The sequence below is a fragment of the Cyprinus carpio genome, unplaced genomic scaffold (assembly GCF_018340385.1).
Source record: "Cyprinus carpio isolate SPL01 unplaced genomic scaffold, ASM1834038v1 S000000117, whole genome shotgun sequence".
NCBI classification, from domain to species: Eukaryota; Metazoa; Chordata; class Actinopteri; order Cypriniformes; family Cyprinidae; genus Cyprinus; species Cyprinus carpio.
The window spans coordinates 1-14,606 of NW_024872868.1; the positions used below are offsets into that span (position 1 = coordinate 1).

General features: G+C 42.2%; 1 pseudogene; it reads right to left on the reverse strand.

Moving 5' to 3' along the window:
* Positions 1–130: 130 nt before the first annotated feature.
* On the reverse strand, positions 131–9,199 carry LOC109070943 (annotated as a pseudogene).
* Between the last annotated feature and the right edge of the window lie 5,407 nt (positions 9,200–14,606).

A 14,606-nucleotide genomic window follows, 5' to 3' on the forward strand; every position in this document is an offset into this window, starting at 1 on the left:
TTCATCATGCTGGGTACATTTAACTGTTTGTGTTTCACCATCCTTCATCTATTTTGTTACCAGTTCAAGTGTAATTCATAATGAAATACTGTTATTAAACCATTCCCATTATAATTATGTGCTTGCTGCTAACTAGTCTCAATTCAACATTAACATTAAAGTGCTAACTATTGCAATACAAATATATTCACATAATATCAGTGATCTCCCATATATTTAGCTGTTTCTTATTGCCTTATTTCTGTCGTTGGTGAAGGATACCTAAAACAAGCATTTTACCCTCTGTTTTTATGAGCAACACACAGCTATCATACTCCCAGCAATCACACTGAGCACAACAGCAACTGAAATCATGATGACTGATGTCCTCCAAGAACTAAACATATTACCTGCAAAACAAAACCATAAACTAAGCACATTGTATAAAATAAACATATTTTAACGGAATTATTAAAACATATACAGGTGCATCTCAGTAAATTAGAATGTCGTGGAAAAGTTCATTTATTTCAGTAATTCAACTCAAATTGTGAAACTTGTTTATTAAATAAATTCAATGCACACAGTCTAAAGTACTTTAAGTCTTTTGTTCTTTTAATTGTGATGATTTTGGCTCACATTTAACAAAAACCCATTAATTCACTATCTCAACAAATTAGAATACTACATTAGACCAATAAAATAAAATAAAAAACATTTTAGTGAATTGTTGGCCTACTGTACATGTACTCAATACTTGGTAGGGGCTCCTTTTGCTCTAATTACTGCCTCAATTTGGCGTGGCACGGAGGTGATTCAGTTTGTGGCACTGCTGAGGTGGTATGGAAGCCCAGGTTTTCTTTGACAGTGGTCCTTCAGCTGCATTTTTTGGTCTCGTTCTCATTTTCTTCTTGACAATACCCCACAGATTCTCTCTGGGGTTCAGGTCTGGTGAGTTTGCTGGCCAGTCAAGCACACCAACACCATTGTCATTTAACCAACTTTTGGTGCTTTTGGCAGTGTGGGCAGGTGCCAAATCCTGCTCGAAAATGAAAGCAGCATCTTCAGAAAGCTGGTCAGCAGAGGAAGCATGAAGTGCTCCAAAATTTCTTGGTAAACGTGTGCAGTGACTTTAAGGAAACTTAACACTGGAATTCAAGCAACTTGGGCTGTGAGCTTCTCCATCCTTCCTCCAGACTCTAGAACCTTGGTTTCCAAATGAAATACAAACCTTGCTCTCATCTGAAAAGAGGACTTTGGACCACTGGGCAACAGTCCAGTTCTTCTTCTCCTTAGCCCAGGTGAGACGCCTCTGATCGTTTGTCTGTGGTTCAGGAGTGGCTTAACAAGGGGAATACGACAACTGTAGCCAAATTCCTTTGACATGTCTGTGTGTGGTGGCTCTTGATGCCTTGACCCCAGCCTCAGTCCATTCCTTGTGAAAGTTCACTCAAATTCTGTCATGGTTGGTAAGGTTGTGATCTCTGGGTGTTTGCACTTTGTGGTGAAGTCTGTGTGTTTCGCGTCTGCACTGATTAGTTTGGTGGGCGTCTCGTTAATTGTCATCAGCAGCAGCTGTCACTCATTACTCATTCCCTATATATTGGCTTGTCTCACGTCTTGTGTTTGTGAGATCGTTGTTTTATGTGCTTACCCTGTTTGTTTGGCTTCAGTGTTGTCTGCGTTTGGATGTTCGTGTTTTCCTGGAACCTCATCCACTCTAGGCACTTCCACTCAGCCACAAAGACTTACCTTCGGCTCTATTCCCCGCAGTTCCTGTGCCATCCTCTCCTGCAGCCTTCTCACCGTCATCATCTGGATTCCTCACCACCTCACCACCATCTTGGATTATTGTCTTCCCAACTCATTTGTCTTTTCCCTGTTTGTTTATTTTTTTCATTAAACCGTCTAACTCGCTATTGTTTCCAGTCCTTCCTTCACCCCACCGTCACAGAACGATCTCACCCATATGGAAGCAGCGAGCACCAACACCCTCACGGACTTTATGCACCACAGTGTGAAACGTATGGATCAGCAGTAGGAGAGCATCTCGAACACCGGACGCGCTGTTCCAAGCGCTGGGTGGCACAGGTGTCCGAGCTCACCCAGCAGATCCATCAGCTCACCTCTCCCACTGCGCCCATTGCACCGCCTGCGCCGCCCGTCCCCCGGGAGACCCCCCCAGGATCACTTCCGGCCAGAACCGCGACTTCCGGCGCCTGAAAGCTACTTCGGTGAGCCAGCCTTTTGCAGAACTTTCTTGAATAAATGTTCTATGCATTTCGCTTTGCAGCCCCGCACCTTCGCCACCGAGGAATCCAAAGTGGCGTTTACGCTCACGTTACTGTCGGGCAAGGCCGCCCTATGGGGGACGGCGGTGTGGGAGAATCAACATCCGTGCGGTGCCTCGTTCCACGCCGTCTCGGAGGAGATGAGGAGGGTATTCGATCGAGCCAGCGGCCGGCAGGGAGGCCGCTCACCAGCTCTCAGACCTTCGTCAAGGCACTTCATCTGTCACGGATTACTCCATCGAATTCCGCACCCTGGCGGCCGCGTGCCAGTGGAACGAGCCGCGCAGTGGATCGATTCCTGCATGGGTTATCCGAGCCGGGTTCAAAAGGAGATCTACTTCCTCGAGCTGCCCCCCACACTAATGGATTAATCGACTTGGCCTTACGAGTTGATGCCTGGATAAACCGCCTGGGTCGCCAGCCTAGTCCAACGCGTCATACCATCTCTCCAGCTAGGGGGCGCTCGAGTCGAGAGAACGCGGTCGGTTCCGTCGACGACCATGAGCCCATGCAAGTGGGTAGAGCTCGGTTGTCCCGGAGGGAGAGGGAACGGCGGAGGTCCCTAGGACTATGTTTATACTGTGGAGGCTCAGAACACAACATCTACTCATGCCCGGTAAAAGAGCCAGCCCGGTAGTAAACTGAGGCTACTATCGGGTGGGATCTCCGCTGGGGAAGTCCTCAACAACATCATCGACCCCCTCCTTCCGGTGAAAACTGCGGTGGAAGAATCACTTTCACGAATGTCACGCCCTTCTGGACTCTGGAGCCGAAGGTAGTTTCATTGATTCTTCCCTTGCACATCACCTGAAACATTCCCATCCTATCTGTGTCTCTCCCCATCCATGTCACCGCACTCAACGGTCAGGAACTGCCTCACGTCACACACCACACATAACCCATCACACTACTCACTTCTGGAAATCATCGCGAAACCATATCCTTTTTTCTCATGGACTCCCCCTGTTGCTCCCATTGTGTTAGGTCACCCCTGGTTAACTAAACATAATCCACGAGTGGAATGGGGTTCCAACAGTCACATTGTGGAGTGAAAGTTGTCATGAGTCTTGTCTGGTTTCTGCTTGTCCTGTTGTCCCTGTTTCTGTCTTTCAGAAGGAGAACATGGTTTTGCCTAAACGTGCCCGTAGAGTATCTGGACCTGAAGGAAGTGTTCAGTAAGTCCCGTGCTGCTTCTCTTCCTCCGCATCGTCCCTACGACTGTGCCATAGATTTAGTGTCAGGTAAAAATCTCCGCCTAAGGGCAAGTTATACTCTCTTTCTATTCCTGAGAGGGAGGCCATGGAGAAATACATTTCTGATTCCTTAGCGTGTGGGTTCATCCGTCCTTCCTCTTCTCCAGCTGGGGGGCGGGATTCTTTTTTGTGGGTAAGAAGGATGGTTCTCTGCGATCTTGCATTGATTACCGAGAGCTGAACAACATCACGATAAAGAACACCTATCCTTTACCACTCATGTCTTCAGCTTTCGAGAGGTTGCAGGGAGCATCCGTATTCACAAATTGGATTACGTAATGCTTATCATTTGGTCCGCATCAGGAAGGGGGATGGAATGGAAAACCGCCTTTAATACCCCTAGAGGGCACTTTGAACTACTTGGTGATGCCGTTCGGGCTCTCCAACTCGCCCGAGGTTTTCCAAGCACTCGTTAATGACGTGTTGAGAGATATGGTAGATCAGTTTTATATATGTTTACCTGGATGACATACTGATTTTTTTCTTCATCTCTCCAGGAAACACGTTCAACACGTCAGACGAGTGCTCCAGAGGTTACTTGAGAATGGGCTGTTTTGTCAAGGCGGGGAAATGCGTATTCCATGCACAGTCTGTTCCCTTCCTAGGATATATCGTCTCGTCCGAGGGAATACGTATGGACCCTGACAAGGTTAAGGCTGTGGATAGATTGGCCATCTCCAGATTCCCGTAAGGCCTACAGCGGTTTTTCTGGGTTTCGCCAATTTCTATCGGCGTTTCATTCGCAATTTCAGCCAACTAGCCTCACCTCTGACAGCCTTGACCTCTCCCAGTACTCTCCGTTCAGGTGGTCGGACGCAGCTGAGACTGCGTTCGCTAACCTCAAAAGCCGCTTCGTTTTGGCTCCCATCCTGTTGGCCCCTGATCCCACACGGCAGTTCGTGGTGGAGGTCGACGCGTCAGAGGTGGGGGGTAGGAGCAGTTTTGTCCCAACGTGCTGCTTCGGACGATAAGGTACATCCTTGCGCGTTTTTCTTTCATCGATTATCTCCTGCTGAACGTAATTATGACATTGGCAATAGAGAGTTGTTGGCCGTCAAATTAGCGTTAGAGGAGTGGCGTCACTGGCTGGAAGGTTCAGGGGTACCTTTTATTGTTTGGACCGATCATAAGAATTTAGAGTACATTAGAACTGCCAAAAGACTCAATTCCAGGCAGGCTCGGTCGCTTTGAGTTTACTTTATCGTACCGCCCGGGTTCCAAGAATGTCAAGCCCAATTCTTTATCACGTCTTTTTTTGATCCCTCCGCCCGCCCGGTGACTCCCGATTGTATTTTACCTGAGAAGTTAGTGGTCTCAGCACTCGTATGGGAGGTCGAGTCGAAGGTCAAGACGGCCTTACAAGGGGTAACGCCTCCGTCCGGTTGTCCACCGAACCGTTTATTTTGCCGGAGGAGTTAAGATCCGAAGTCATTCAGTGGGGTCACTGCTCTAACGTTGCTTGTCATCCAGGGATAAGTCGAACTAACGGTTGGTTAACAACGATTCTGGTGGCCACGTATGGCTCGTGACGTCCGCGATTTTGTGTTGGCTTGCTCAGTTTGCGCCAGTGGTAAGTCATCTAACAGACCTCCTGATGGGTCTCCTTCAACCGCTGTCTGTCCCTTTGAGACCCTGGTCCTACATCGCACTATTCTAGGTTACCGCCCTCCCGCCCTCTAATGGCATGACGGTCGTTTTGACCATAGTGGACCGGTTCTCGAAGGCGCACATTTCATTCCCTTGCCCAAATTACCGACAGCCAAGGAGACAGCGGTCACTGTCCTAGATCACGTCTTTCGGCTTAATGGCCTCCCGGTAGACGTGGTTTCTGACAGGGGATCTCAATTCATATCCAAATTTTGGAAAGAGTTTTGTAAATTGCTAGGAGCGTCAGTTAGCTTGTCTTCGGGTTATCATCCCCAAAGTAACGGACAGTCTGAGCGAGCCAACCAAGATTTAGAGAGGACGTTACGATGTTTGGTCTCCAAGAATCCTTCTTCCTGGAGTCAACAACTCTCTATGGTGGAGTACGCCCACAATTCGTTGCCAGTGTCAGCTACGGGCCTTTTTTTTTCTCCGTTTCAGGGCAGTTTAGGTTACCAGCCACCAGTTTTTTCCCAGTTTGGAATCTGAAGTCACGGTCCCCTCCGCTCTCACGCGTTTGTCCAGAGGTGCCTACGCACCTGGACCAGAGCCCGCGAGACTCTGCTCCGGGTGAGGGAGCGCACTTAGGCCAAAGCCGATCGCCACCGGTCAAAGCCTCCCGTTTACGTTGTGGGTCAAAAGGTGTGGCTTTCTACCAGTAACATTCCTCTGCGTTCCGTCTCTAATAAATTAGCTCCCAAATTTATTGTCCCGTTTACTATCACCAAGATCATTAGTCCGGTGACAGTCTGCCTCAAACTACCTCCTGAGTATAGGAGGATACACCCCGCATTTCATGTGTCCAAAAAAATAAAACCCTGTGTGTTTCGCGTCTGCACTGATTAGTTTGTGGGCGTCTCCGTTAATTGTCATCAGCAGCAGCTGTCACTCATTACTCATTCCCTATATATTGGCTTGTCTCACGTCTTTGTGTTTGTGAGATCGTTGTTTTATGTGCTTACCCTGTTTGTTTGGCTTCAGTATTGTCTGCGTTTGGATGTTCGTTTTTTCCCGGAACCTCATCCACTCTACGCACTTCCACTCAGCCACAAAGACTTACCTTCGGCTCTATTGCCCGCAGTTCCTGTGCCATCCTCTCCTGCAGCCTTCTCACCGTCATCATCTGGATTCCTCACCACCTCACCACCATATTGGATTATTTGTCTTCCCAGCATCATTGTCTTTTCCCTGTTTGTTTATTTATTTTTCATTAAACCATCTAACTCGCTATTGTTTCCAGTCCTTCCTTCACCCCACCGTCACAAATTCTTGCACCGATTTTGCTTGACAATCCTCAATAGGCTGCTGTTCTCTCGGTTGGTTGTGCATCTTTTTCTTCCACACTTTTTCCTTCCAGTCAACTTTCTGTTAACATGATTAGATACAGCACTCTGTGAACAGCCAGCTTCTTTGGCAATGAATGTTTGTGAGTTACCCTCCCTGTGAAGGTTGTCAAAGATTTTCTTCTGGACAACTGTCAGATCAGTAGTCTTCCCCATAATTGTGTAGCCTAGTGAACCAAACTGAGAGACCATTTTGAAGGCTCAGGAAGCCTTTGCAAGTGTTTTGAGTTGATTAGTTGATTGGCATGTCACCATATTCTAATTTGTTGAGATAATAAAATTGGTGGGTTTTTGTTAAATGTGAGCCAAAATCATCACAATTAAAAAGAACCAAAGATTTAAACTACTTCAGTCTGTGTGCATTGAATTTATTTAATACACGAGTTTCACAATTTGAGTTGAATTACTGAAATAAATGAACTTTTTATTTGTCATGAGATGCACCTGTATAATGTTCAGTTCTGACTGGTACATAGACAGTAAAATGTTTTAGCTTTACATAATGTAATGGACTGAGCTGATAATCATTAAGTCTTTTTACTGCATCAAAAATACCACAAGAAGGATGACAAAATTACAGTAACAAAAGTGTCAGTACGTACTTGAGCTGATAATCAGTGTCTCCAGCATGTGATGTCTCAGGTTGACTCTGCAGTGAATCTTGTCATCCTATGATGTACAGTAGTGGTGTGTTTCACACTGATTCTGTCTGTGTTTCTTTGCATCTCCGTAGTTTCTGAACTCAAACTGACTCCTTCACTGTCCAGCCACTCAAGATCAGGTTCAGGATACCAGCCTTCAGATTCACACTGAAGATGAAGCCCTCCTGAATGATCAAAACCCATCTACAGTGATCACTGGAGGACGTCCTACAGCTACAGACCAACAAGAAGAACATTCTGTTGTTGTTCTGGCTGTTTTTAAGTTAGTTAGAGCATGTTACGGCTGGAATACGTTACACCACATTTGCCCTGATTTTCCCCCAATTTACAGTCTGGAGAAGTTGACGGTTGTTGAAAGTCAGAGCCAGTCTGCAGATATGAGCTGACAGATTTCCAAGAAAATCATGTAGTGTATGATGGACACATATGGACGATTTTTTTAAGTCAGACTTTGATTCCATCCAAACATGTTTGATATTTTGAGCTGATTTTAGAATACATATTGTTTTAATTTGTCATGTGTCTCCTAGCAACATGCGCATGTTTCTGCATGAGTTTGTTATTATTGGAACAACTTTAAAGTCTTGTAGTGTATGATCCTTGGTCATTTAGTGTATGATGGCCAATTTTTTTCTTTGTGACTATTACAAAGTCAGTAAGTGTATGGTTTTAAAATCTGTTTTTTTAGATTTTTAGTAGTCGTGTAGTGTATTCCAGCCTTTAGTTTTCACTGGTTTACTCACCTTCAACTCTGACATCAACAGTGGCATCATCAGACCAGGATTTGGACTGAATAAAACACTTTATAAAGTCCTTCATCAGAGACTCGGACTGATGAGAGTTTGAGTGATGCATCTCCTTTCTGTAGTTCTTGATGATTCAGTTTTGTTCTCCCTCTGTAGGACTGACTCTGATCTGTATTTTTGTCTACATGATCATCATAAAGATGCACTTGTGAGTCTTTCAAATGAAGGTCTAAACCACTCCACTCTCATGTCCACAACACTGATGTTGGGTTTGACTGAACAGGGCAGAATCACTTCTTCACCAGCTACAGCAAAACACAGGATCTGCAGGTCCCACGACCTCATACTGCTCTGTTACAAGAGAAAGAGAGCAGGTCTAATTAAATGTGAACCTCCTGTCAGCTGAACTGTCATCCTTCAAGGGCTACAGCGTTCACATGTAAAGCAGTGACTGTCCTTTCTCCACACAGCTCTGCGTCCAAACATCCGATGTTTGGACGCAGAGCTGTGTGGAGAAGGACAGTCAAACACTGCTTTTGTGCATTTTTCCTCTGTTTTATTAACTTTAATAAATGGCTCTTTGTAAACTTTATTCTAACCAAGTAGCCATGTAATAAATGGCATAATGTACAGTGACCTGGTCATTATCACATAAACTATAAACTAAACTATAATTATAAATATAGTTCAGCTGGACAATGAATGAACATGAACACACACTTCAGCTCTTTTCATGGGTGTGAATAATTACCTGATATTGAATCTGTAATTCCACTAATAATCAGCAAAGTCAAACAAATGAACTTCATCTCTAAAGGACATAAATGAAAATAAAACATTATAATAAACAGTCAGCTCGTGTGTTAACATGCATGTGTTCACTCTGAATACTTGCACTTACATACACATCACAATCGACTGGTTAAATTAGTCCCAGAGAAAGACACAATGCACAATGTGTTATCTACACGTAGTATTGTTTCAATTGATCCTTTTTAAAAATGTATTTGTATGGTTTAGTATCACTTCTAGACCAACCTAACTGGTTAAACGCAGCTGAAGTCACACAGACACTTGTTCAGGTAAATGTGTTTTTCGGTTGGTTCTTGACTTACCTTCAGCTGAGCATTGATGTGTTCACAGGAGTTTCTGAATAAATTATTTATATGATTATTTGATATTAACAAAATGTTGATACGAGAGTTATTAAAGATCGAAAGGAGAACATTACAGCGACAGTTTCACTTTCACATTCGACCTGTTGACAAAGACACGCCCTGATCCTCCTCCAGCTGCAAGTCTCTGTTCGTGAGCGTCTCAGGCTTTAACTACAAGTTACATCTTTGTCTATGTAGAGCATTTATATTTTTCCTATTTAATTTAATTAATTTAAAAAAAAATTAAAACAAAATAGCACAAATTCAAAGTCACCTTTCAACAATTAAGTGACATGGAAGGGTCAGCAACAGAACCAGATCAAATCAAGACAGATACAGAAGAAGAAAGTAAAAACTAGAATGGCTCAAAATCATTTCTACAATAAACGATATTACAACATCAAACCGTTTTATTGCATTTTTGACTTCATTATAGTATTCATATATATATATATATATATATATATATATATATATATATATATATATATAAAGGGGTTCTGATATTTAAAAAAAAAAATCTAAATATGATATCTACGGTTTTGTATAAAATATTTGCAATTATAATGTAATTAGGCAAAATAAAACCAAACACAAAAAAAAAAACTTCTTTTTTTTCCCTCCAAAATCCGCTCAAGAAATTGCATTAAACATTTTACACAGGCATGTATCGAACTGCTAAATGAGCGGGGGTGGAAGGGAATTGGGCTTTTCATGGAGGAGCTGAAACCTTAGCATTAGCAACTTACCTTAGCAACTTGCGTTAGCATCCCATTGACTACCATTCATTTTTGCGTCACTTTGACAGCGAATAACTTTGCATCTGAGGCGTTTAAAGACTTCATTTGTCCATTATTTATTTCTAAAGATACACGACAATGTATAAAGGGCTCCATTACCTTCTATGTTACATTATGGCCCCGTAGAAACAGTTTTTTGTAAAAATAGGCTAACGATTGCGTCATAACCACTCGACTCTCTGTCGCACAGTAGAGAAATTACCGTACAGACAGGAAGAGAAGCTCGCAGGCAATCGGGGAGACGTCAAGAGATATGGCGTACTGGCGTTACATTTTAAAATACTATACAAAATAATTAATCAGAATACTTACTCATGCTCACTCAGGCCAAAAGAACTCCCCGCTCAAGCTCGCCGTCTCTGCAAGATGGCAGTTTGCGCGCACAGCTACTAGAAGATTTACATCTGTCAGACAGGTTGCTGACGTCATCAAGTGTTTGTTTGAGTCTGCGCGTCAGAAACGGAAGTTCTAAAAAATCGCTAAAAACGGGCTTCACTTGTCTCAATTGAGTTCCAATGGGGTCGCTGTGTCCATTTCTTTTACTGTCTATGGCTGTAACGGGCTTCACTTGTCTCAATTGAGTTCCAATGGGGTCGCTGTGTCCATTTCTTTTACTGTCTATGGCTGAATCATACAGTAGATGGCGGTAATGCTCTGGAAAAGAATGCGAACCGCCAATAAGCACGAAGAAGAAGAAGAAGAAGAACTGCTAAATGAGCGTCCGCGGGGTCCTTTCAGTCACTGTACGCCTGTCACGCTGCAGTTTCCAGTCTTCTCTAGTTCAAACTGAAGCAGAAACAGAAATGATCCGATCATTAAGTTTACTCAGATACTCTCTGAATGTGTTGTCAGCGGGCTCATGTCAAGCTGTTATCATCCAGCAGAGGGTCTGGAAAAGAACATTCACTGGAGGTACATGTTTAACTTGTTTATTAGCATATGATGAGCTGTTAAATAATATGATCAGCGAATCAGAACACAGCAGCGTGATGAAATATCATAACAGAGGAAGAATGATTTTAATCAAATAAACACAGGCTTTTCGGTTAAAAATGTGTATTTGTCTCATTGAAAAAATAAACAGGATTTGTGCTGAATAAGTCTATCGCTCAGTTGTGTTCAATATATGTGTCAGTCTCAGTAAATAATCTCCATATTTACCTGCGTGTGCAGATGTGAAGACTAGCGAGCATATACAGTAACAAAGCCGTCAGGGCCGTAGCTAGAGGATTTGGGGCCCCCTGAAAAAATATTGATGTGGGCCCCCACACCCCTCCACTAGTAGGCCAAGATGTAATCTAATAGGAGTTTCTTAAAATAACAAAACAGATAACAAATAAATGTAAATAAAGGTTTTTACTGTACATCAGTTAAAGCAAAATATTCAAATATGACATTATAGATAAGAACAAATGGAGCGCAAACCATAAACAAATTTCAATCAGTAATGAACTTTGAAACAACTATGAAAATTATACGAATGATTATTATATGTATATCAGTTTGATCATAAACCCTTCATGATCTTTTATGTCACTTCACCTAGGATGAACCAAAATCCCATTGTCTGACCTTTTTGTTGGCAAAGTCACTTATGAGGTCTTTGAAGTCAAGCTGTCTGCTTAGTTGGCTTTCAACTGAAAGTCGGGCAAGGCTATTAAACCTTTCTTGAGTTTGCGTAGACCTGAGAGTCAAGCTTTTTGATTGGTTTAAGATGCCTCACTTCGTTCTCAAAGCCTGTTGTAAGATCCTGTGTATATTTGCTCACTAATTTGTGGATTGCTGGGTGATTTTCATATATCTTTGCAGTGGTTTGGAAGCGGATATCCAGTGCAGAGATTATGTTATCCAATGCCACAAAAAACACATCCTCTATTTTTCAATTGATTTTTAATATATCTTTGCAGTTGTCACAAAAAACACATCCTCTGAACTCTGACTCTCATCTGCAAAGCGCTTTCTTTTTCTTTTGTGGCTGACTGGAAACCCCTTGGGCACATCCATAGCTTCTGCAATGAGGGAAGCTTCTGCAAAAAGATTATCCCATGAGTTACGCAAAACTTCCATCTCCTCTTTAAGTGCCCGTATGTTGTCTATTTCAACTTCGATTGAAATTTTCCCTGATTGCAGAATTAGGTTTCTGTCTTCAATGGACTGCAGGATTTTCTTCCATACAGTGAGAAGAACTATGGCTTTAAAGGACATGAAGTACTGTTTTAGACCACTGGCCTCTGACCTAGCTTCATTGGTTAAACTGCACTTCGCAAGGATGGTGTCCAGAGCTTCTATAATTGATGGCAAGTGGTTTGCTACAGGTTTAACTGCAGCTATGCGTGCACTCCACCTGGTCTCTGATAAGCATTGAAGGGAGCACCCAGTCTGACTTTTAAGGATTGCCCAACGCTCGGGACTTGCACTAAAGAGATTGTACAAGCGGTTCAAACAGCCAAAAAATGTGGAAACATCAGGACATGATTCTGCTGCTTGTACACCAACAAGATTCAGAGAGTGTGAGGCACAGGGTGAATATGTGGCAAGAGGGTTAATTTTCTTTATTTCAGCCTGAACCCCTTTTACTTTGCCGGACATATTTGCCCCATTATCAAACCCTTGTCCTCTGCAATCTGAAATATCAATGGAATGTTCCTCCAAAGTCTTCAGTATCATTTCAGATATTTCCCGGCCAGTCTTACCATTGAACGCTTTGAACTGTAAAAAACGCTCAATTATCTCCCACTGATCATCCTCCTTGTTTGCAACATATCTTAAAAGAATCACATTCTGCTCCATGTGAGAAATATCAGGAGTTGCATCACAAATCACAGAATAATAAATTGTTTTCTCCCTTTCCTTCAATATTTCTTCCAAGACCTTTTTTCCACAGAGTTCAATAAATTCATTTTGTGATTCTGGGCTAAGGTAATGTGTCATTCTTGCACCTGTCTTCTCTGACACTTTTTGCAAATGATCACTGAGCAAAGGATCATAATGAGCCAACAGCTCTAATGTGCCAAGAAAGTTACCATTGCGAACATCACCTAAATTGTCCGTGGTCCCTCTGAATGGTAAGTTCCTTGATGCCAAAAAAAGTGTGACATCTAATATTTTTTCAAGAATTGCTTTGTTTTTTTCAACTTCCATCTGTATTTGTTTTTGCAAGCTGCTATCTATTCCTTTTGCTTCTATCAAAGAATATTTCACATTTTTCCACTTGAGGTAGCATGCTTTGTGTGCCTTGCTGCATGGTCAGGGAATTTATTGTACATTCTCCGCCATTTTAGATCTGCTGTTTTGTACCCTTCTTTAGAGTTTAGTGCACTAGTTGATGTCTTTCTGAGGTCATCCTGTGAAAAGAGCATGCATGGCACACAGTATAATGAATCCATGCTTGGACTGTATGTCAACCAGTCTCTCTTCTGTTTCTCTCGCCCATTTGCTGACTTACTAAACTGGAGATACTCTGGAAATTTCTTTCCTTCTGAATCCTTGGGCATAATAGTTTTCAGGTCTGTCTGACTGGCAGTGGCTAGCTTTCCTATGATCACCTCACGTTCACGATCTGTGAACCTCTCTGGCCATAATCCTGGATCAATTGTCAAAAAATCTCCTTCACTATCACCTTTATTTCTCCCTGTGCTTGCTGGATTTGGGCTGTCTGTGACTGTGTCCTGACTGGTGCTACTTTCAGCTTCTTCACTTGGACCTTTACTAACTGATGCTGGCCTACGTTCATGCATTTGCTGGATTGAGGAACCTGGCTGTGTAAATAACAAATACCATGACTCATATAGTTTAATATATATATATATATATATATAATATATATATATATATATATATATATAATATATAAAACACTTTCTTATCTGGTTCTGTTAAAATAGATGTGACTTATAAATACCTGAATAAAAATTGTGAAAAGATTAATGTGAAATCAATATGACCACTTATATATATATATATGACCAACTCCAAGTCATCTTTGGAATGGGATTGTGAATCAGACGATGCCACATCTACAGGACATTGTAGTAAGTTTAGTCTTAATATCATATCACGTTGACAGTCTATTTACATGCAACAGAATATGGTCAAGTAGTTGTAAACCCCAGTATTTTAAAAGGTAAATGTTTATATTACATCAAAAATTGCCATTAAGCAATAACTTATTAAACAGAATTATTAAGAGGCAATTATTCATGACCAACTAAACTAAAAAAAAAAAAAATAAAAAAAATCATCTTGCATCATCAGCAGACAGGTGCGTGACATAATGTTACTTTTATATGCATAAGCGCTTTATACAATAAAATGTTTGCGAGTGCGACATGCATAATGACTCGTATCTAGTTATTCTTTTGCGCGCCGGTTATTTAAAAAAAAATTACTTAAAAACTTATTTTTAAAGAAAGGTAGCTGTTTTGTTACAGAAGGGTAGTAGTTTTCCGAAATGACAACACTAACCTGTCGTAAAGAATGTCTTGATCGACTGGGATACAGCAGCTCTTTTGGCCTCCCTCTCCTTCTTTTCATGGCGTTTCTGGTACCCTGATTTATGTTTTCGTATCATTTTCATTCGGTCAGTCAGTCTCCGTCTCTTCCAGAAAGTTCATCTCTAACTTCAGCTGCCGCGTCTACACTGATTGGTCCTTTTCACAAGCTAGGGTGGGACTTACGATTTATTGGGTCCCTCACATGTTTGTCAGTGACTGAATAATTAATCAATACCTC